General features: G+C 37.1%; 1 pseudogene; it reads right to left on the reverse strand.

Annotated features, from left to right (window-relative positions):
- Nucleotides 1-3,921: 3,921 nt before the first annotated feature.
- The window catches only part of LOC140152086 (ATP-binding cassette sub-family C member 9-like), a 55,561-nt pseudogene continuing 35,729 nt past the window's right edge, over nucleotides 3,922-23,753 (reverse strand).

Genomic DNA, 23,753 nt, shown 5'->3' on the forward strand with positions numbered 1-23,753 from the left:
CCCCTCAACATTATATTATACTAGATTTCGCGGTTCTCGGGTTGGGTGGTTCTCATAATAGGCCTATCTCTAATTACCAAACACCCGTTACCCATATACCTGCCTTGACCGTTTAAACTACTTTGATATAGGCCTGCGTTTCTTATTAGGTACGAACTTTATGTGAATTATGAAAGCAATAGGGCCTAATATAATGGGCTATAGACCTTTTTCTGATGACGTCACCTAATCGATATTGGGGTCTCAGATGTAAACAAACAACACGTGCGTTTCCCACATGCCCACAGTGTGAAAACACCAAATACTGCGTATTTTCTCCTCTGTTTTGTTATCTTTCATAATAGCTTCCATAAAATAATTTTTTAAAGGGAACTATATACTGGTAACCTTTGTTTCAGATTGTTTTGATACCACAAAATACAAAAGATACGGAAAAACCGCCATGCTATTTGAAAATTAATCTTTGTTTTATTTCACATTTTTGTTTACTTTTTACACCGTGGCGAACTAAATGCGTACTGCGAGCTGGTAATTCCGCGCAGGACGCCTATAGCGCGGCGCAAAGTTGATCGCGCGCGCCGGCGCGGCATTTGCGTTTGGGTGCTGATGACTCGAATGCTGGACCCCAATATCGATTGATTGGTGACGTCTGAGAAAAAGGTCTATACGATCCGATAAGGTGCACCTGTAAATTAGTCACATGCACACTGTACTGCTTTCCGATGCCCGCACTGCGCCCGTCGGTACTCCGCGCACACGCCCGTTGATACTCCGCGTACTCGCTCTGCGAGCACGCGATAGCTCCGCGCGCACGCGATAGCGCGCGGACAGACGGACAAACTCTCTATAATTAGTATTAAAGCCATATTATAATATTTTCAAACAAAATAGATTAGCTTTTCTTTGCCATAAAATGTTAGCTTTTACTGTCAGATACAGGGTGAGTCAAAAAAAGTGCAATAGAGAAAAGAATCCATTTTCATTTAAGAACCGATTTAAACCTTACAGGTTTTAAAACATTTTATGAATGATATATCCATTAGTGACCTTGTGTGAAAAAACCAAGGAATTAGCATTTACCGTTTTGTTTTTATGATACATTTTATAGCGATACCCAGTTTTAATGTTTGTCCAAGAAACATCTGTAATTTGAAAGTCAGCCCACTCTGTGTAAGGTAGATTTGGAACAACTGCTATTTTCTTACCCTCATTGGCATTGAAATAAAATGGAGCACCCAAATTGTTATTGTCCTTGTTATTGTCCTTGGTCTTGTTTATTCTCTATCAAAAACATACACATTTGTAGGCGGATTTTTTCAAATGTCGAAATGAAATGCGCGTAAATTGAAGTGGAGCGAATTATAAAATATCCAGTAAATTGGACATACTGGGATTAAAAAAACTGGAGTTGGAGTCGAGTGAGGTATTACTTAAAGTAATGTTAAAAAGTTTGTTTGAACAGGAAAAAAAATGAAAATAACGCAAAATCAACCTTATTTAAGTTAAAGTCAGTTTCAGAGCTGGTGCCTTTATCGTGCATTGTGTGCTCTCATTCAAAATACATGGTACCTCGTGGACAAATAATGAAATTGGGTATCGTAGCAAAAGGACTCATAAAAATTAAACGGTAGATGTGATTGACTTCAGTTTTTCACAGAAGGTGCCTATTGAGTGTGGCATTTATAGAAACTTTGAATAATTGGAAAGTTTAAAGTAATTTTTACGTAATTATCGATTCTTTGCTCTATTGCACTTTTTTTGACTCACCCTGTATATCCCCTTTTATTTTTGAGCCGAACAACTACGGCAAAGCAAAGAAAATTGGAATTTACTACCAACGCACATGTCGCCAATACGTACCACTCCTTCGGTCATGTTGTGGTACGACCCTTTGTTGTGTATATCACCGTCCCGCACGCCGTGTGAGTAACTGTGTGTTATGAACATCGTGTATGCGTTCGACTAATAATTCCATCGTAATAATAAAGCGCCGGTTCCGGTGTTTTATTCAAAATCTCGGATTTTGACAAAAGTACAGCACCTAGAGTCTTGATTTTTGCAGGGTATATTGGTTTGATAAAGTACAATTTAATCGTGTAAAAAAAGGAATTTTAAAAATTCAGTGAGGGCGTCTTCCTCAGCAAATGTTATAATATGGCTTTAAGATGTGGCATGCCACTGATATTCCAGGAAAGTATTTCATACCGGTATCAAATTAATCCTCCGAGACTGGTATCAAATTAATCCTCGAGAGACTTAATTTTTACCTCTAGGTGTCCTTTGACGTTGGAGGACCACTGCTTTTTTAAACATATCTACCAAACCTTCACATTTATTTCCAGTAAGTATTTGCTCAGTCAGAAATTTCACAAAAAGAAATTGTGTATGACCATTTGACTGTATTGTTAATAATCTGTTATTTCGAGAGTGTAATTCAATCTTTCAATTTTGTGAATATTGACCTCATTTAACCCTAAGATGACCTTTGACCTCAACATCAATCAGGTCACAATAAGCCCCCTACTCATTGTTTCCGGGTTTGAGTTCAGTAGTAGTGATACTTTGAGAATGGCAGCTATTTGAAGAAACTGTGTGTAAAACTGTAAATTTTCATCTGCGAAATTTGTATGCGATTCGTCATTACATTGATCGTTCTACTTGTGCACATGCAGTGAGATCTTTGATTCTTTCTCTGCTGGACTATGCTAACACTTTGCTCGGTGGTTTGTCCGTGTCCGTTATTCAGCGTCTGCCAAAACGCGTCTTTAAGACAGCAAACGCACCAGCGCGACCCCTCATTCGTGACTTGCATTCGGTTGCCAGTTCAGCAGAGAATTGAATTTAAGATATTAGTGTGTGTGTACAATGTTGTTAATGGTTCTGTACCTACTTATTTACAAGATGTCCTTACTAAATTAAATTCAGGCTGTCAAGGCCTTAGATCTAACCAAGATCATATTCGTCTTGCCATACCCCAACTAGACTTCTCCGTAGTCCACTTGCCCATTTTACATACTCTGGCTATTACATTTAAGCATAAAACACTGATTTATATTAATTTGTGTGCAATTGATAGATTTTCACATCTGATATTTTCAGTCACCATACTCCCTCTGTTTGTTAGCTTCCCAAGTGGACTACTTACTTTGACTTGCGGTTAAAAAAACTAAAATTGGCCATGATGTAATGCATCTTTAAATGGATCTGGCTTGTGATTGGTCGCCCAGATCACGCTATTGTTTAAATCCTCCGGGCAAGTGCCATTACCATTAACTACATCGTACACAACAATCTATTGAAGATGCGGCACCGTTTGTGGTGGCACGAAAGTTAAACTCTCAGTAATGCATGGACGTACATTTTAGCGCGTCATATACTACCATGCTTAGTACTTGCGGTTAATTGGATCTAAAACAAGTATGATTGACAGTGTGTTTTAGAGACCAAAGTCCCGGGGTAAAGTTCTGCTTAGAAGTCAAAGTACAGAGTCGGATTTTTTACTCGGGCTTTCGCGATCAATAAACTGGTAGACTCCAAAATCAGAATTGTTTAGTATTGAAGTGAGCCATTATAATTATGCAAGATATTTTGTATTCAATAACTTTTATTGTCACTAATCATCTAATTATATAAACTCTTTATGACCATTGTACTATTGAACACTTTAATTTCAACTTGTTTAATAAACAATAAACAGTATAATTTTGATTTCAACGGAATGCGTTCATCATGATTAAATAATAATAATATATATTTTTTCTATGGCATAGTCTATACCCAACTACTAAACTATGCTTTGGGGACAAGTCATTTACTGTTTTAGGGCCCAGACTGTGGAACAACTTCCCTGTGCACATTGTGGGATAGGCTTTTACGACGGGAATTCATAACAATTAGTGGGTTTTTAGGGGGTTTAAGGGTCATTCTAAACTTGTCCAACGGCGATTTAAAATGAACCCGTAATATTATGAGTTAACATATGAATATAGGTCCTTAATGAAGTCAAATATTAACCAATTCAATGCCATAAGCTTATTTGTTAGCTTGAACCATTGTGTAGAACTCCGAAGTTTCTGTCGCCAGTAAATTTCCAGGGCTGTCGCATTCAATGATCTCACCATCACTTAAAACCCAGATTGTGTCTGATTCACGTATGGTGGACACGCGATGCTGAAAGACAAACATAACAATAACAATAATAATAATAATAATAATAATAATAATAATAATAATAATAATAATAATAATAATAATAATAATAATAATAGAAGAAGAAGAAGAAGAATAAAAAAATAATAACAACAAAAATGTTTCTAAATTTGTTCCTCTAGCTTTCTATAATAATTACAAAAATAGATAGGTTAAATCTACAATTAAAAATTAGTATTTGTAGGCCTACTATATTTTATTTTTCCCTACTGCAAAATACAGTATCACCCGAGAACTGCACCGCCTGAGAAAAACGACGGACGTGATTCTTCATTATACAACATTTTATTTTCATCATTCAACGTCTTCATCATCATACATACAACTTCTCACTGTTCCGCATCATCCTTCAACATATCCGATATGGCTTTCCGTAGATTCTTAGTGGAAATTTCGGAACTAGGGTCACGAACCAAACTTACAGCGATTGTCAGCACAGTTTTGTCTTTGAAAGCGGAAGAAACGACTTCTTTCAGTAACTTCTCCTGAATTAAAAAACATAAAATGAAATAAGATAACAGTAATTACAATAATACTACTACTACTACTACTACTAATAATAATAATAATAAATAAGAAGAAGAAGAAGAAGAAGAAGAAGAAGAAGAAGAAGAAGAAGAAGAAGAAGAAGAAGAAGAAGAAGAAGAAGAAGAAGAAGAAGAAGAAGAAGAAGAAGAAGAAGAAGAAGAAGAAGAAGAAGAAGAAGAAGAAGAAGAAGAAGAAGAAGAAGAAGAAGAAGAAGAAGAAGAAGATGAAGAAGAAGAAGAAGAAGAATAATAATAATTATGATCGAATACGGTTATATTCCCCTTTATTGTCATTGGTGCGAATCTGTGTAATCTTCTCTAGGTCATCACGTGATTTGTTTATACCTGCTGACGGTAATTATAATAACCTCCCCAACAGATAGCAGAAATGTCATCACACTGATAACCTAAAACCTTATCACATAATAACACATCCAAGTAAAATAACGAGGCACACATCATATAAAACAATACAAAATAACGCATTATAATCACCGTGCTGTAGTCGATTGAGGCCGTGGCTTCGTCCATGATAAGTACACGGGAATTCCTGAGAAAAGCTCGAGCTAAACAAAATAGTTGTCGCTGGCCAACGCTGAAATTTTCACCACCTTCTGATACGGGTGTGTCTACAAATATGAAATTGAAGTTTATCATTCTTATATGATTAACGTAGCTTAACTTATGCAGATATATTTTCCTCAAACTAGTTATCAAAAGATTCTAGAGCTAACCATGAGTGAATTGAGTTTTAAGCCAGAAAATCTACTGTAGTGTTTTGGGCGACAACGTCCTTTTTTTTGCAATAAATGTACGTTTATTATAAGGTTCAGCGTGTATCGTTAGGTGTAAATTTTAGGAGTGTTTTTAAACGGAAATGATACTACTGACTGTTTTACGAAGATTGGAATCTGCACACCTTACATTAATTAATTGCAGTTACGAATGTAATGGTAAAAGTGAAATAAAAACTATTTTTGTATCATGTACGAAGATAATCAATTAGCAGGTTTTAGCACCTTACCAAGACCAAGGTCGAATTCAGAAACGATAGGCTTGAGTTGTGCTATTTCTAGGGCGTTCCACAATTCCTTATCCGATTTGCTACGTGTTGGGTCCAAATTTGTCCTATGCAGAAAGTTTAAATCGGTTATTGAAAAAGATAATAATAGAAGTTGATGGATTATTTTCAAAATTTACAGTAAAATTTAGGGGGCTATTATTTTCTTCGGAAGGGGGTCCCGAATTTACAAAAGTCGGCGTCAAGAAAATTGAAACCCCCCTATTTTGACAACAAAAATATTATGACCCCCCTCCACCACCGTTACACGTTACCCCTAAACAGGCTAAAATTATATTTAAATCAATAAAATAAACACTCTATCTGTGGTCATCTTGTGACTTCCTACATTTTGGTCATAAAAAAAATGTTATGACCCCCTATTTTTCTTTCAAAAATGTATGACCCCTCCCTTCCGAATAAAATACCTTTTCCGGGACTTCAATGGAAAATGTAATTTCTTTACCATATCCAAGAGACCCGTTTTGTCTGATCGTGCAAAAATCAGGGATATGAAATTGATATAGGTGTAGGGGCTGGAACTTTCACAGTAAGGGGTAATTGGTGAGAGGAAAATATAAAAAATGAGGTCATTAGGTGAGAGTATGATTTTTGCCATTCGGTGAGAGCAAAATATGCAAAATATGGGGCCATTGGGTGAGAGACTGGGAGGGGGTAGAGAGGGGGTAAACCGTAATTATGGGGACATCGAAGTGATTTTCACTGTATAAGTGGGGACCAAAAAAAATCAAATTGGGGGCATGGCCAATTCCCCAAATTTACGGTAGGCCAGAAAAAGTGAGAGTTATAGTAACCTTATTGTTCCTGTAAATAGTACAGGATCTTGTGGTATGATTGACAATCGTTGTCTTAGAGTCGTCAGAGGTATCAAAGCTATATTTTCGGCATCGATGATTATTTTCCCTGCGCAAAAGTAACGAAAAAAGAAAACATTCTTTTATGTTCACATACTCTCTTCAGTTGTATGTTTTGCTTCTTAAATTTGCCGATTTTTAAATGAGTAATAACACCAGTTGATCTTAGTTACCTTTGAATGTCTCAATTATTCGCAACAACGACAGCGTTAGCGAAGATTTCCCGCTTCCAGTTCGGCCACATATTCCGACCTAATTCACAAAATTGAAAGAAACACGTCACAAACGTAACGAATGAATGAGAATGAACTTACTTAAATTCAAACATAATAGGTTAGTTCCAATTTTAATTTGACTGAATTCACATAATATAATTGTTGTTGTTTTTTGACGCGTTACATGATCTCGATATTATGTTGATAAATATGGAAAATGGTAATAAGAGATGATTGAATCTTGTTTGCGACGAGTGTACCAATCCCTCGCTGTTTCTGGATTAACAGAGAGTGAGATGGCCGGGCGGTTTAACGCATTGCGTTGTCGGCCGGGAGAATACGATCGGCGGGAGTTCGAGCATTGGGCGTGCCTTACTTATATGAGACTTCGCTTCCTCTCCCAAAATGCTCCTATAAGATCGGAAATCCTGCAATAGTGATCAGTTCATTTACAGAATATCATAATTTAATTGGAGGCTTTCTTTTAACCCTCATACACTGCTTAGCACGTGTAACTTGTAAGGTAGTAGTGATATCTGAACTCAATCATAAGTTCCAGAATAAGTTGACGCGATTCTATAATAGCCGCATCGATTAAATCAAGAAGAAGGTAATGAATCGTGGTAAATATTTATCGGAATTGTAAATTGTGGGCTGAAACACCATGTTCAAAACCGCTTCAGAACTGATGAATCCTTCTAGTAAGCGCAGAGCAAAGTCGGCAAAAATTGGAAACACATAAAGGAACGGCTAATTTCTACTTGAAGATATTTGGTCAGCCTTTTTTAATTTATTTAATTCATGCATTACTTGGCTCACAGTTAGGTGGGTCAAGTTACCTTTTTAGTGATAGATGCAGAATTGTATGTTTTTACCATTTAGAAGGTGATTTTGTTTCAGAAAATTTCTAGTCAGACTATATAGAAATCTAACGGTGCGTCCCTTATCCTTAACTGACAAAGGTGCAATCTGCACGGAATATGAGATAATTATGTACTTCCGTGGCTTTTGCGATTTTCGTTTACGGTTCGCATTGAAAAGTTCCAGACATTTGCTCTGAGATATGTCACGTTGAATTCAACAACAAATCAGCTGTGAATCAGCTTTTTAAAACTTTTTTTGCTTTTCAGCCATTATCAATCCACTGCAGGATGTAGGCCTCAGCATGATGTCTCCATGTGTCTCTGTTTTGTGCTTGTTGGTACCAGTTCACTTCTGCCCAGTAGTTTTGCAGCTCGTCTCTCCATCGCTTCCGTTGGCGTCCTCTATTTCGCTTCCTCCCATAAGGTGTCCAATGTGTGAGTGTTGAGCTCCAAAGATTGTCTTATCTGCGGCTGATATGGCCGTCCCTGGTTCATTTTCTACTTTTGATGGTTTCCAAGATGTCTTGAACTTGTAGGTGATGTTTAATATGCTTCTTTCCATGTTGTACTGGGCTGCTGCTAGTTTTCTTTCCATTGTTGATGTTAGAAGCCACGATTCTGCCCCATATGAAATAGCTGGTAGAATGCATTGGCTGTATATGCCAAATAGTTGATTATTAATCAAAGCTATTCAGTCAAAAATTAAACACTTTGACAGCCGTGAATTAGATCAATTTATAAAATATTAGTGGTATTCCTTAACCATGTTTACTAAATAGTCTGAATGAAACCAGTTTTTGTCTTTAATATAACACTTTCTCCAGGAGTTATCTATATATATACGGTCGTACTAACCTTTTCACCAGGTTGTACACATACAGTAACATCTTGTAGCACTGGTGGCAGAGTTTCATCATAACGCACAGATACGTGTTCAATTTGGATTGCACCACGACTAGGCCAATCAGATGGAGGTTTCTTGCCTTCAAACATACAAACAAACAAGCAAAAATAACTGAAATAGTACCGATACGATTCCCGTGATGATGTTTTTAATTTAAAATAGTATTTTACATACACACACCACTTAAACGCACCTTAAATTGCACACACAGGGTGTATCAAAATGATTCATAACCTCATTAATATACGCAGCAAGTGCGATCCAATCACAGATAATAACTTATAATACGCGGACGCAAATGCAGGTCATTGAAAAGGTATAATGACGGCGTCTCGTGACGTATCTAAAAGTACGCTCTACAATGACCGCGTTACGTGACGTGTTGCGCGTTCGAATAATTTACGCGGACGCTGGCAGCCGTATTTGGACATCGCATGATTGCGTGCTAGTGTGATTGGTCGCTATCGGTATTTCCTTAATGGGCTATTCGATTTTTTACTGGGAAAACGAGAGATAAAGTTAAAGTTGTGTTCTGTTTTCAAATTAAAAGAAGAAAATGTGACGTAAATTGAATTAAAAAAGTGAAAAGTGACGGTTATGAATGAGGTTAATGACTTCGCATCAGTTATTTTTCGGGTATTGTGAAATATCTAAACATTGTGCTTTGGAACCGAGGAATATCCCGAGGGGCGCAGCCCCTCGGGATATTCCGAGCAACTGATGCGCAGTCATTAACCTCCAATCGGTATCCATCAGCTTTGATTTCTAATGAAGCACCTGCTTCTTCCAAATTCACCATTAGGTGCTCTTGAAATGACTACAAATTATAGGTTTATGACCTTTTTAACACAAATCTACAAATATGGTGGATGTTAAACTGCATTTTGATGTGGGTGTCTTGGCCAAGCTCAGTGGATATTGATGGGTACCAACCATTTTGATATACCTTGTACACACCACCACCATGTTTTTTTTTCATATATACACCCTCTCGTACATTCATATATTTTACACTTTTGTATAGTGCCACAATGCTGCAAACATACGAATATCACAATCAGTTCATTTCATCCACCTAGGACGTCAACCTTACAGTGCTTAAATTGTGAATAACCAAATAGCTAAACTTAAATTCTCTGAATGTCCTACATAAATCCTTGATTTTTGGTAAATGGTATGATGTGTCTTAGGCCACAGTGGCAGTACATTCCCGCAAAATGTGCAGAGCTTTGAAGACACGCAGGCACATTTTAATGTCTATATTTGCGTTGAGCAACATAACAGGCTAATTTTGGTAGTAAGTCTAGAATTGCCGTGCTGACAGTTCTTAAAGATATGTCTGTCTTGTTCTGAAGGTGTTCAATGTGTTTCTATGTTATGCCATCATGAAAAGAAATACCATAATCTAGTCTTCATACAAGAGATCTAATAACTGCACGGTATCTTCCGCAATACAAGCATGATAAGGACGTGTTTACCAAAACTGCGATGATGGAATGTGATCCTTTTAATCAGTTGTGTTACATAGTCGTCCATAGACTTAATTTATCTCTTCAAAAGCAACCCCGATGTTCCGCAGGAAATAGTAATATGTTTCTCATAGAAAATGTCACACATTCTTCTCATTCTTCTTCTTCTCATTCAATTTAAATTCGTTGGCCACCATCCATCGCTGTATATCTTTCACACAAGCAGATAATTTGAACAAACGACGTTCCACAATGTGGAGCCTCCGCATCTAGTGGGATCTTTGGGTATGACAGAGTATAATGTCATCGCGTACATGTTGTATTTCATGTCGTGCTGACGCAGTATAAAATAGTGCATAATGTGAAAGACCATTTTTAAGATTGCAGTATTTGAATCTGCTGTTTTCGCAAAAACAAAAACAAACAAACATGCACGGCAGTTCAGTGAAATAGGATACATTCCAAAACTTTGGCACCAACATGACGGAGCATGATTTCATGCGTATCAATCGCGACAAAGATATCCAACATAAGAAATAAACCAGCTTGCTGTAAAAGCTTTGAACACATTTATCTTGCACACCGCGGAGAGTGGTTTCAGTGATATACGCATTGCGATAATCATGCTGCCTTTGGTTCAAACAGATTATGATGATTAATGTACACAGTAATGTACCCCGGTAATTTACACAGCCTCTCCATATTATGTAGGTACATTCAAGTAAAACTGGATTCATCTGCACTCCAGTGTCAGCGTCAAACTGCATTACAAATTTTAATATCCGTTGTTTGGTTATACCTGTTATTGATATCCTTAGATTTAAAGACAAAAATGTCAAACCAACCTCCATAATTTTCTGTAGGCACTTCTGCATAGTATTGTACACGTTCAACTGCATTCATCTGCATCTCAGTGTCTGCAGTATATCGCACTAAGTTGATTAACTGTGATGATAACTGTAAAAGAGAATAGATGTCTAAAAATATTTGTAAAGATTGCACAATGATCCTAGTGTAACACACAGTACCACGCCAATAATAATTTTGTGATGATCGATTTTTGAAATAAAAAATATTATGAAGCTATAAATACCCGCTTTAGCAATCATTACCAAACAAGCTGCGACACACAACATGAGCAATACATTTCTTAAACACTACCAACATACCAAGTTTGATATAACATTGGATCGATTGGGCTCATATTTATTGGTCGAGCTATGAGTTTTAAAATATTGGACGAGACGACGTCTCACACACTTGGATTCACCAAAACATAATAATGGTGAAATTGATCCCCGTTTTCTCCGTTAAGTTATATTTTTTGCTATAATCCAATAATAACAAATATGAAAATGAGCTATTTAATATGCGCATTTGATGACGACAAACAACATGAGCAATATTTGACTCCAATTAGGCTTGAGCGATACTGACAACAATATGTATATATTTCAAAGAAATATTGTGATGCATGTAGCACACTGCAAAAACAATATTATAGCAGTCCATCTTTGTCATGAACACGGTGGATGTAACATATGTTCCTTTTACGTTCGTGGATATCTTTGGATATACTAGTAATTCCACTTAAATTGAGTAATGGATTTTATTTCCTGAAAGCTTAAAGCTTTTGATATCGTAAGACGAGTACAGACATACCATGAGCACGTAACTAAGAGCTAATCCAACTGAACTGGAATCCAGACTTCCAAAAGTTGTCGCTTGAAGTAGAGTTGTCAAGCCAACGACAAGTACAACAAACCCACCGCATATACTCTGAAAATCAATTAACACATTTGATACAAATGCTACACGTTATTAATCCACTGTTAACTTAATATTGATGCAAAAATGTGTTTTATGGTAATTTGGTAAAGCATTTTTGGGCAACGGGTCGATAAAAATCAAAGCATGATTATATTGAAAATGTATCCTCAATGAAATTTACAACAATTTAACAGACCAATTTTACAAAAAAAAGTGATATATTTTAATGCTTACCATTTGTAGTCCTAGCCATCCATAGGCAGCTTGTAGATACAGAAAAGCTGTGTTGTTTGTATCAATTTTCTTGAGCAAGGTGTCAAAAACTTCTTCTCTTCCCTTGAAATATAAATGACCATAATAAAGAAAAAGCACTCAGGACACTAGTCACTCACTGGCTATTGTTATACAAGCTCCACTCAGTCATTTAATTAGGCACTGAAAGCGAGTTACACCTTTTGACGTTAAAGTTAATTTTCTCAGCCAAATTAAAAGTAATAATGACCTTTTTTCAGTAAATGTCAGACAAAATGCTTGATACTGTATTTTTTTAAATCCATTTTATCAATCAAACTTAGGCGTGAAATTTAGGCTTCTAGTGTAAGATTTTATCATGCTTCAACTTGGCACATAAGCATTTTTTTTAGCTTTTCAAAGTAATATAGTTCGCTAATGAAGGATTTCCCAACTCTCTAGCGCACATCATCGGGGCTATATATCATAATTTTGTCAGAATTTTCATTTTGATTTCACCATTTTTCACTTCAGATTGATTAAAAAATATATAATATATAGTCTATATGTAGACTCGCACGATGTGCCTTACAGAGGTGGGGGAAATCTTTCTTTAGCGAACTATATTAGTTCGAAACGCAAAAAGTGTACACCGAAAAAAGCTCAAAGTTCAGGGCTGTAAATATCAAAAATCTTGATATAGAAGAAACAATTTCATGTCTAATTTTAACACCAGGATTTTTTTTTAAAGGTACAGCAAAGTACTATGGTTTTATCTGACATTACTGAAAAAATACAATAATTGCTTTTTATTCGACCGAGAAAATTAATTTCAAAGTTAAAAGGTGTATCTCAGAAAGTATTTCCACACCACTGTGGTAGATGGTGGTCAGTAGCGTTCTGAGTGAGCGTACGGAAATGGTAAATGAGCGCGTCAACTAAGTTCAGTGTATTGGCCATAACATATGAAGAAATTGTACGGAAATGGAAAATGAAAGCGTAAGCTAAGTACAGTGTAAATTGTATTTTAAGAACAAACCAATGAATACGAAAAGAAGATAAAAAAGGACTTGAAACATATGAAATAACGAATACATGTTGCATTTAATATTGAACGTCAAATAAGAAGTATAAATATAAGTTACCTGTACGCCCGTAATGTTGTTAGTCCGCCTAGAGTCTCAGAGAAATGGGCAAATACTGGTGATCTCGTAACACTGTCTAATCGCTGAAGCTCTCTAGATTAAAGAACAAAATTCATCTTAGAGCGTCGCGGATCGTGATTTTGTATTTACGAATTACCAAAACTCATAAACGTCAGCCATGGCGTATGCAGGGATGTCGAAATTTTTTGCCAATTAAGCAAATAGACAGAAAACAAGCAACTGCCGGTGTTTCAAGAGCACTAACGTGCCGAATGAGATCATCTCTGAGTGCGATTCTTTGTCAATTACTTTTTGTGTCGTTAGTATCATCATGATAATGTTATAATAGCAACTATATTAGCCTGCGGTATTAGATGCCGGTGCATCTGGACATCTGTTTTTATCATGATGAGATAGCATACGGCTGTTGGCAAATTGCTGGTATTGTTTGTTTATTGTAACATAGAATATGACTATGATGTTATCAGAATATTGACTGATTTGCAATAATCTAATAAGAAGCCTTAAATACATTAAACTGAGTTTTTATCTTGAGTGTCCGTCTCAAATGATAATACAAACCTTGAACTGCGAATAAAGTACACAGCTAAGACGACATAAATGGCAGTAATAGGGATGAATTCTGCGATAAATATAGGCGTTATGATGGAATTGACGATGATTGCAAAAACGAATGTACAAAAGTAGTGAACTAGCGACCCGAGTGTAAGAATTAATTTCTGTAAGGAATAAATAAATAGTGTACGCGTACGGTTAATGATAAAAATATATACACTTTGGTATAAAGGGCGATCATTTGTTCAGAATAGGGATTATGAACATACTGAGTTTTCATTATTTTTTGTTTTTTTTTACACCAAAACTAGAGGGTCTTATAATCACCATGACTATTCAAGTGTCGTTTTAATATTGGCCAAAGTTGTAGTCACAACAAAATTGTTCTCGCGCTTCACACGCATTCTTTCCAAAAGAGAGGCTCTACTGATTGTGCTTGGGATCATGTAATATTTTCAATTTAACCAGGCTGACTTCAAAGTTACCAGACATTGGTCGTCGGACTGGTGTTATAATGTACATCACTCATTCATGTTAATAACTATATTTTCAGGATACACAAGACTTAGCTAAATTTGAAACTGTCATGCTTGTGATGCTTTTTCTTGTCAAATAGACATGGTACATTCAATTGAACAGAATTAGTAGGCAGTGGCGTAGATTTTCATTTTGACATGGGGGATGGGGTTGACATTTTTTCTTGAAGTAAAGTGAACCCAGCCCCTTTTGGCGACAGAATACGTTTATAGGACAAATGCGCGTGAAGTTCGTTTGAAGAGCTCAAACATATTAGGTGAGTTTCAAGTGATTGGTACCCATCAATTTTGATGTTTATTGTAAAGCCGCCTCTTCCAAATGCAACATTGGATATTCTCAAAATGTCCAGAATGTATAGTTTATGATTTGTCATAAAAGTAATCTACCAACTATTTGGATCTAGTTGAATTTTGTTGTGTCACACTAATCCAATATATCAATGAAAACTGGTGGGTACCAATCGTTTTGATACAGCTTGTACAGGCTTCACCTTTCTGGACCATCCCTCCTTATCAAAATATTGGGACTATGTCTATGTAAGCATGCTTACTGTATCAATAATCTGGGTGTCACTTGAAAATCTGTTTAGTATCCTACCGATTGGTGTTGTGTCGAAAAATCTATAGAAAAACGGCAAAGTAATAGAAAACATTATGTAGAACAGAAGCAAGCACACTTTCACTTACACGAAAGGACATCCCACCTACCCCACGACATTACACGAACACACATAATATATGGACACCATTCTAGTTTATTGTACAGTTTGTTTGGTTAACCCTAACGCCCTAGCTGCTTTGTGGCGAGGGGGAAGGAAAAAGAAGAAAGAAGAAAGAAAGAAAAGAAAGAAAGAAAGAAAGAAAGAAAGAAAGAAAGAAAGAAAGAAAAGAAAGAAAGAAAAGAAAAGAAAAGAAAAAAGAAAGAAAGAAAGAAAGAAAAAAGAAAGAAAGAAAGAAAGAAAGAAAGAAAGAAAGAAAGAAAGAAAGAAAGAAAGAAAGAAAGAGAACGTTTTTTCTCGAGTGTGGTTTTGAACCACCGACCTCTTGGCAGTCTCGGGTGCCAGACACGTGCACGGGCCTACCTTGCCAGGCGAAGCAGAAAGAAAGTTTTACAAACTGGCCTCATGTTGTCATCAACGAATCCGTCAAGTCAGCTATACATTGGGCCATTCCATTTGAAGTCCACATTACCCCTGTGGAAGGTTTAGCTAAAAAGGGAGTATGGAATTGATATAGAATAAACTTAAACTTAACTTAAATTTCCTTTGGAAATGCTCACTTCAGTAGTAGGCGATATAAGAGTATATGGGTATGCAATATAAGAGTATATTGTTTCAAAATATATAGTTAATCCTAGTCAATTCCATTTGAAAAAAAAAATACTCCCTCTGTGGAAAACCTTTCTTTAAAAATTCTTCCACAAAGGTATGGTAGATTTCAAATTGAATATCCCATTCCCATTTCCCTTTTTTTTTACTGTGAGGGGGTAGTATACAACGACGGAATGTCTTTATTTTCACTACGGTTATTACTGTACCTGTTTGGTGCTTTCGTAAGATTTCGCAGCATTCGTAAGTACACATCTTTTGCAGCATTCCACGTAGAAAACAGTAGACTAATAGATGCGACTATCCGCGTCACAAAACATGCACATGCAAATCCTAAGTACGGACCTATGAACTCTTGGTTAATATCTCCAACCTTAAAAATACACACATGAAAATAAACATTGAATAAAAACCATTGAGTGAAATTTCAATACCCTAGTGCCTTCCGGCAGATAAATGATAAAGAGTTAAAATTAAAGATGCTGTTTTGGTTATCACCCTTCATGACTAGAAAAATGGAATCCTAATATCTACACCAAAAATTGCCTAAATGAAGTTTCGATAGATCGATAGGTACTATACAGCTATAAGTAAAATCAATAGCCCATAGATAAACGTGGTTGACACGCATAGGCAGTAAGCGTCAAGACCAATATATAAGGCAATTGTAACTAATATATAATAATAACAAATGTTCAAACATTTAAAGCCTTTATTTCTCTTGCCTCCTAAGCTTAAATGTCAATTTCATGAAAAAACACGCTTTGATAGTTGTAACCCACGGGCCTACGAAGCTTTACATTTAGCCAAACTTCGTAAAATCGGTCCTCATGATAAAAGATAAGAGATATATCGATATCCTAATCCTATATTTACACCGAGAGATCGGGAATGACAAAAGCCCAAATACTGACCGTTCTGTTTGGGTCAAGTCCAGCTTCAGCCCAATCCGACAACCAGAAATTTCTTGTTATGTTGAAAGATTCTAGCATTATACGTGCAAATGGGAACGAAAGCGCCCAAAACATGCCCATATTGCAAGTATAATACCAATACGTATTTGCAGAAACCGAACCACGAGACAGCTCCTCTATTTGAATGAGCTTACCTTTTGAATATTCTGTGAAATAAGATTATAATAATATTATTGTTAATATGTATCATATATTGTACTATTACGTTTATATGAATTACCAATTTATGCATCCTAAGTCAATTTGTCTTACCACAGAACATATTAAAATATTGAAACCTGATTATTTATGATAACCTTGACCGTACTAAACATCACAAAACCATACTTTACAAAGCATATACTGGCAGGTATCCCATTTGATGCGATTGCGTTAAGGTGTGAACAGTCATATGGTCGCTGAAAGCTTGGCCTGGCAAGCTACACCTCCGTGGCAAGTTAGGCCCGTGCACGTGTCTGACACCCAAAGTTATGTGGTTCAAAACCGCACCAAGAAAAAAGTTGTCTTTCTTTCTTTCTTTTTCTTTCTTTCTTTCTTTCTTTCTTTCTTTCTTTCTTTCTTTCTTTCTTTCTTTCTTTCTTTCTTTCTTTCTTTCTTTCTTTCTTTCTTTCTTTCTTTCTTTCTTTCTTTCTTTCTTTCTTTCTTTCAAAGTTCTTTCTTTCTTTCTTTCTTTCTTTCTTTCTTTCTTTCTCTCTTTCTTTCTTTCTTCTTTCCTTCGCCCTCGCCAAAAAGCAGCTAGGGCGTTAGGATTAATAACACCTTCACAAAGCAGGTTTCCCACGTGATGCGATTGCGTCATTGTGCGAACAGTCATATGGTCGCGGAAAGCTTGGCACAAGCTACAACGTGTCTGGCACCCGAGGGGTCGGTGGTTCAAAACCGCACCCGAGAAAAGTATTTCTCTTCTTCTTCTTCCTTTCACACGTTGTCCAACTATAAAAAACTCAACTATCGGCTTAAAAATATCTCGTTGATAATTACATTAATTTATCAATTTTACCAAACACTGTTGTTCCCAGTTGTGCCAACATTTGGTAAGCTTATCCATATCTTATGAACAGTCGATTTCGAGTATCATACTCACTGTGTTCTAATCGTCAATTGAACAAATCATCTATATATTACGATAATATTTTACGCAAAGTAGTGTCAAAAGATCACTATTTTCTACACAAAGGACCAGACATTACCTTCCATAGCCAAGGTAGATTTACTCCTACTATGATCCTTTTGAGTTTTCAAAATAGATTCAGCAACTTGTCTCCGGAGAATATGCCTTTCTTCCTCTGTTGACTCCTCTCCAGATAAGCCATCCGATAATTCCGATTCAGTGGCTGCAATTACATCTTGATGCCATCTTTGGTACAGCCCCGGATCTGAACGCACCATGTCATCAAAGTTTCCTTGGAAGGTGATTTGACCTTCTTTCATTACTATAATCTATGATCAAAACAGTTTCAAGAGCCAAAACACAATAAGACGACATTAATCTACTAAACACATCCCATTTACCAATTCAAATACAACTAACACGGAACCAGTATCTACCTTCTCAGCTTGCTGAAGATACTGCAGCTGATGAGTTACCAGAACCACAGTCCGATTTGCCTTCCGTAGCCTTCCCATGATGCCTTCACGAAACAAATGACCTCCTACATTTACGTCTAATGCTGACAACGGATCATCCTATAAACATATAGAAAGAAATCATACAAATCATTTTACAATTTACATGTAATTACCCGTCTCTATCGATAGATAATCATAGTCTCCAGCGACCCTTTAGATAATCATAGTCTTCAGACAACCCTTAAGATAATTAAGGTCTCTAGAGACCCTTTAGATAATTAAAGTCTCTACATCTTTATCTTTGTGCACAATACTCCTGCAGTAACTCTTATACTTTTACTTCACCTTGCATCCCTATGTGTGCAAACTTCTCCGACACAATTAAACTTACCAGCAACACAATAGGTTTATTGGAGTACATTGTTCTTGCAACACTGACGCGTTGTTTTTGGCCACCACTCAAGTTTATTCCCTTTTCACCGATTTCTGTCATATCACCACCCGGTAAAATGTCGATGTCTGGTTTCAGGGCGCAAGCGTCTATTACCTTACGATATCTGATCAAGATATTAAAAACAATGAAATCATTTAACACGCATTTCTCCTTTGATGGTTCGAGAGTCAATCGTCTTTGTTTACTCCTTAGTCAAGAGAATAAGCAATACAGAACACAAAAGAGGACGGTATGATTCTCTCGATACTAATGGTTGGTTATCTTTGATATTGAAAATAAATGACAGCATACAAACCTTCCTTGATTATAGGGAATCCCAAATAACACATTATCCCGTAATGTTGCGTTCATTAGCCACGCTTTCTGTGCTCCAAAAGCCACACCCGGAGAAGACGGTGAATCAATCTCATTTCTGAAACACAAAAGTCATACAAAAGACATGGCTGTAATTATGTGACACGTATAACTTTTGAAACTAATAATTCTAATACGGTTGGGATAACAATATTATTGATGATGAGCATATTGTGCATCCAACATATGACAGGGTAGATGGGGCCATTTCCATTTGATTTTTATTCTGTTGGTATATACGAGGTGCGGCCAATAACTTCGTAGAATAAGGTATTTAAATGGGTACTAGCCAAATTCATTCCGTCTCACTCTTGAACATGGTCACTGCACACCTTAATGCACCCGTCGCAAGACAATGCACATTTTCAGGACACCTTCTATGTCAACAAAATGGATGTCTTCCGATTGCTCCACGAGCAACTCTTCAGTGAAGGCTCACTAGTATTGATCACCAGCAAACCTGGTATATGGGGTAGGACTTGAAATTCTCAAAATAGGTTTCACTAACTGGGGACCATGCCTGGACCACAAAATGGGTAAATTTGTGACTATTTTTGCATTTTTCTCAAAAAATAATAACACACTGGTAACAAAAGTTATGTATATTATTGGGGCAAGGAATGCAATTACTACACTGAAATTTCAGTGACTCAAGACAAGCGGTTCAGTATATATCACCTTTTGCTGGCCGGGGATTTCAATTTCCACGTTGATGTCGTGGATGACCGCGAAGCATTACGTTTTCTTCAAATGCTTGAACTTGGTAACCTTCAACAACATGTAAAGGAACCTACCCACATCGATGGTCATACTCTGGACCTTCTGATCACCAGAAATGATGACGACCTTGTTAGATCTGTGATTGTGTACAGAGGCTTACCATCTGACCACTTTGCCGTGAAGTCCGTTGTTAACATCACTCGTCCTGGACTAAGTAGGAAGCTTATTACATCTCGCTCTCTACGCAAAATCAATGACGCTGATTTCCGGAAGGATGTTCAATCTTCTGTGGACTCTACTGTCTCAGTTGGTGATCTTGATTCAATGGTCACTGGATATGACGACAAGCTGTCTGGAGTCCTTAACAAGCATGCTCCAGAAAAGGAAAGAACGATTGCGCTGCGACCACACGCACCTTGGTACACTGAATCTCTCAGAGTAGCCAAACAGAAAAAAAGGCGTCAAGAGCGTAAGTGGTTGAAAAGTGGTCTGACTGTCGACAAAGAATTTATTTAAGGAGCAGTGTGCAGAATACAAACAACTTTTGACAAAGTCTAAGACTGAATTTCACAGTAATGAGATCGGGGATGCTAACCAACGCGATCTGTTTCGTGTGATTGATAAACTTACATCGCCAAAGGCATCTCGTACACTCCCAGATTACGAGAACCCAAAAGACTTGGCCAATTTGTTTGCTACATTCTTCAGCGACAAGATCAAGAAGCTGCAGAATAGATTGAACACCATCGAGTCTTCAACACATGTGCAGGCAAACAAGACGTGTGCAACGTCCTTTAGTGAATTTACTCGTATCTCAGAGGACGAGGTTTTGAAAGCGATAAAATCTGCTTCTATTACGTCTTGTCCATCAGATCCACTTCCTGTTAGCACCTTCAAATCGTGCCTTGATGAGCTACTACCGCTGATAACTGAGATAGTCAACACGTCTTTGACATCTGGAATGTTTCCTGTATCGCTAAAGCACGCTCGTATCATACCCCTGTTGAAGAAATCAAATCTGGACATCAACAACCTCTCTAACTACCGCCCGATTTCAAACCTTGCATTTATGGGAAAGGTAATCGAGCGATGCGCTGTGCAACAATTACAAACATATCTTAGCGACAATCATCTTCACGCTTCAGCACAATCTGCATATAGACCATTTCACAGTGTGGAGACAGCTATTGTCAAAGTGCAAAATGACATCTTAGCTGCACTTGACAAACGCGAGGAAGCTCTGCTAGTATTGCTCGACTTCAGCGCTGCTTTTGATCTCATTGACCACAATCAGCTGCTCGACAGGCTTGCTACTCGCTACGGCGTCAAAGAAAAAGCACTGCAGTGGTTTGCATCATACCTCAGCGGCAGAACCCAGTCCGTCGTCATACAGAATGTGTCATCTGATCCTGTTGTCTTAGAATGCGGCGTTCCACAGGGATCTGTAGCAGGCCCACTGGCTTTCACCATCTTCAGTGCACCACTACAGGATATCATCGAGTCTCATGGCATCAAGACTATAATCTACGCTGATGATACACAGTTATATCTGACGTTCCCGCCTAAAGATCGCGTTCAAGCCATCAGGAAAATCGAGACCTGTATCGCTGATATTCGAGCGTGGTGCCGATTGAATAAGCTTGTCTTGAATGATAGCAAGACGGAGCTCATTTATTGCTCTTCCAAGTTTAACAAATCACCTTGGAAGCCGTCCATCAAGATCGGCGATGCTACGATTCATCCGTCGACCAGCGCAAGAAATCTCGGCGTTATCATGGATCCCAATCTTTGTATGAGTGATCATGTAAATAACGTGTGCAAAGGAGCTTTAGTCGGTATAAGAAAGATCGGACAAATACGCAGCTACCTGACAGAGGATGCCACCGTTAAGTTAGTACATGCCTTCGTGACATCAAGGCTAGATTCCTGTAATTCCCTTTTGTTTGGATTACCAGATCGTGACATACACAAAGTACAGATGGTACAGAACACAGCAGCTCGTCTTGTTCTTCGTGTTTCGCGACGTGATCATATTACACCTTCGCTAAAACAGCTACATTGGTTGCCAATTAAACAGAGAGCTATTTATAAGATCCTGCTTCTTGCATATAAAGCCCTGAATGGTATGGCACCTGAATATATTTCAGATCTTGTTGAGCTGTATGTACCAACCAGAGCGTTGAGATCGTCCACAGAGTTTCGCTTGAGTATACCGTCTTATGCTACGAAATTCTACGGTAAAAGATCACTTGCCTATGCAGCTGCTGCTTTGTGGAATACTCTTCCAATTCACATTCGGCGAGCATCTTCTACCAGTATGTTTAAATCGCAGCTGAAAACGCATCTTTTCATCCAACATTTCAATCAATCAGTTTAGAATTGTGTTTGCTGGTTTTCATCTGCTACGCCATCTTACATCATTTTATTTTATGAAATGTGTTTTTATTATGCCATTGCAATTCTGTGAAATTGCATATAGGGTGATGTTCTGGAACCTCTCCCCTAAGTTCTATATTATCATCGCTCATGTGTGTTTCTTCAATATACCGCTGTGCCGGTCACTTTCTGCATGATTGCATTTTGTATTCTTTCGCTGTGTAATATATTGTTTCATCATCTATTAGTGTGTTTTGTGATATTATGCTATTTCAATTATTTGACTGCAGGGTGAAGTTCTGGAACCTCTCCCCTCAGTCCTGCTCTTGAGCAATATTGTGTTTTGTTGTTATCCATGAAGTTGCCGCAATTTTCTTCAAGATATCGCTGTGCCGGTCACATTGCTGCATGATTGCAATTTATATTTTTCGCTGTGCAATATATTGTTTCATCATCTAATAGTGTGTTTTGTGATATTATGCAATTTCATTAATTTGACTGCAGGGTGATGTTCTGGAACCTCTCCCCTCAGTCTTTTCATGGCTGTTTTTATACATGTTTCATCGAGATGAAAATTTTGCAGTGCAATATATTATTTTAATGTGTGAGTGTTATGCTTTGATGCATCTTACATCGCATATTCGCTGTGCCGGTCACTCTACTAGTTTTGTTTGTTATTTCGCAGGTTGCCATACCATCTTCGCTCATATTTTTTGTTGTATGAAATATATTGACTGCAGGGTGAAGTTCTGGAACCTCTCCCCTCAGTCCAGGGCTCTCATTATTATTGTTGTTATCTGATCTTCTATCATTTGGAATTGTCACAACAATATCATTGATTTTGTATATGAACAGTATTTTTCGTGTATTAATGTTGTCAATTATTTTGTTTGCCATTTTTGTTGTATTATTCAAAAAGAAAAAAAAATAGTGTGTAATTTCCGCTTAGAATAATTTTGTGCAATCCTGTGCTGCATTGGTGTGTCGTTTATGTTTTTTGCTCACTTTGTGATCCATTAAAGATCACACGCGACACACTGTGCGGCATGGACCTATAATTGTTTTGTATTTTCATTGCTGTATATTTCACTTGTTAATCTGTCCTTATTTTGCTCGCCACTGATGTGGACTTTCACACATCTTTATAACTGTGCAATATACATCAACTTTTTACCTCAGTCATTTTTATAAAGCTGGTTTGTATTTTATTTATGTATATTAGATATTGCTGCCATGTGTTTATGCTCTTATGTTTGTTTTTGTAAAACGCTATGAAAACCAGTTTTTACTATGTAAATTTTGCATGCATGTAATTAATTTTAATGATTCAGTTGATTTTGTTTTTTTTGTATATGGTTAAATTTTAAATTTCCTCTGTTAAAGCCTACTATGCGTATTCCACGTTGGTTGTTTTGTTCTTTTGTGCTTTAAGGCATTCCATTTTCTGTGCAATATGCATTGTATGTTTTCTATTTTCTTGCCTCTTGCACTGGTGCCTATTTCACATTTCCACTTTTGCTGCTTCTGCGTGTGCCTTTTTTGTTTTGCTCCTTGTGTGAAATATGCATCTTGTGTTTCTTTTGGCTTTGGTTTTGCAT

Source organism: Amphiura filiformis, chromosome 5 (genome assembly GCF_039555335.1).
Source record: "Amphiura filiformis chromosome 5, Afil_fr2py, whole genome shotgun sequence".
Lineage (NCBI taxonomy): Eukaryota > Metazoa > Echinodermata > Ophiuroidea > Amphilepidida > Amphiuridae > Amphiura > Amphiura filiformis.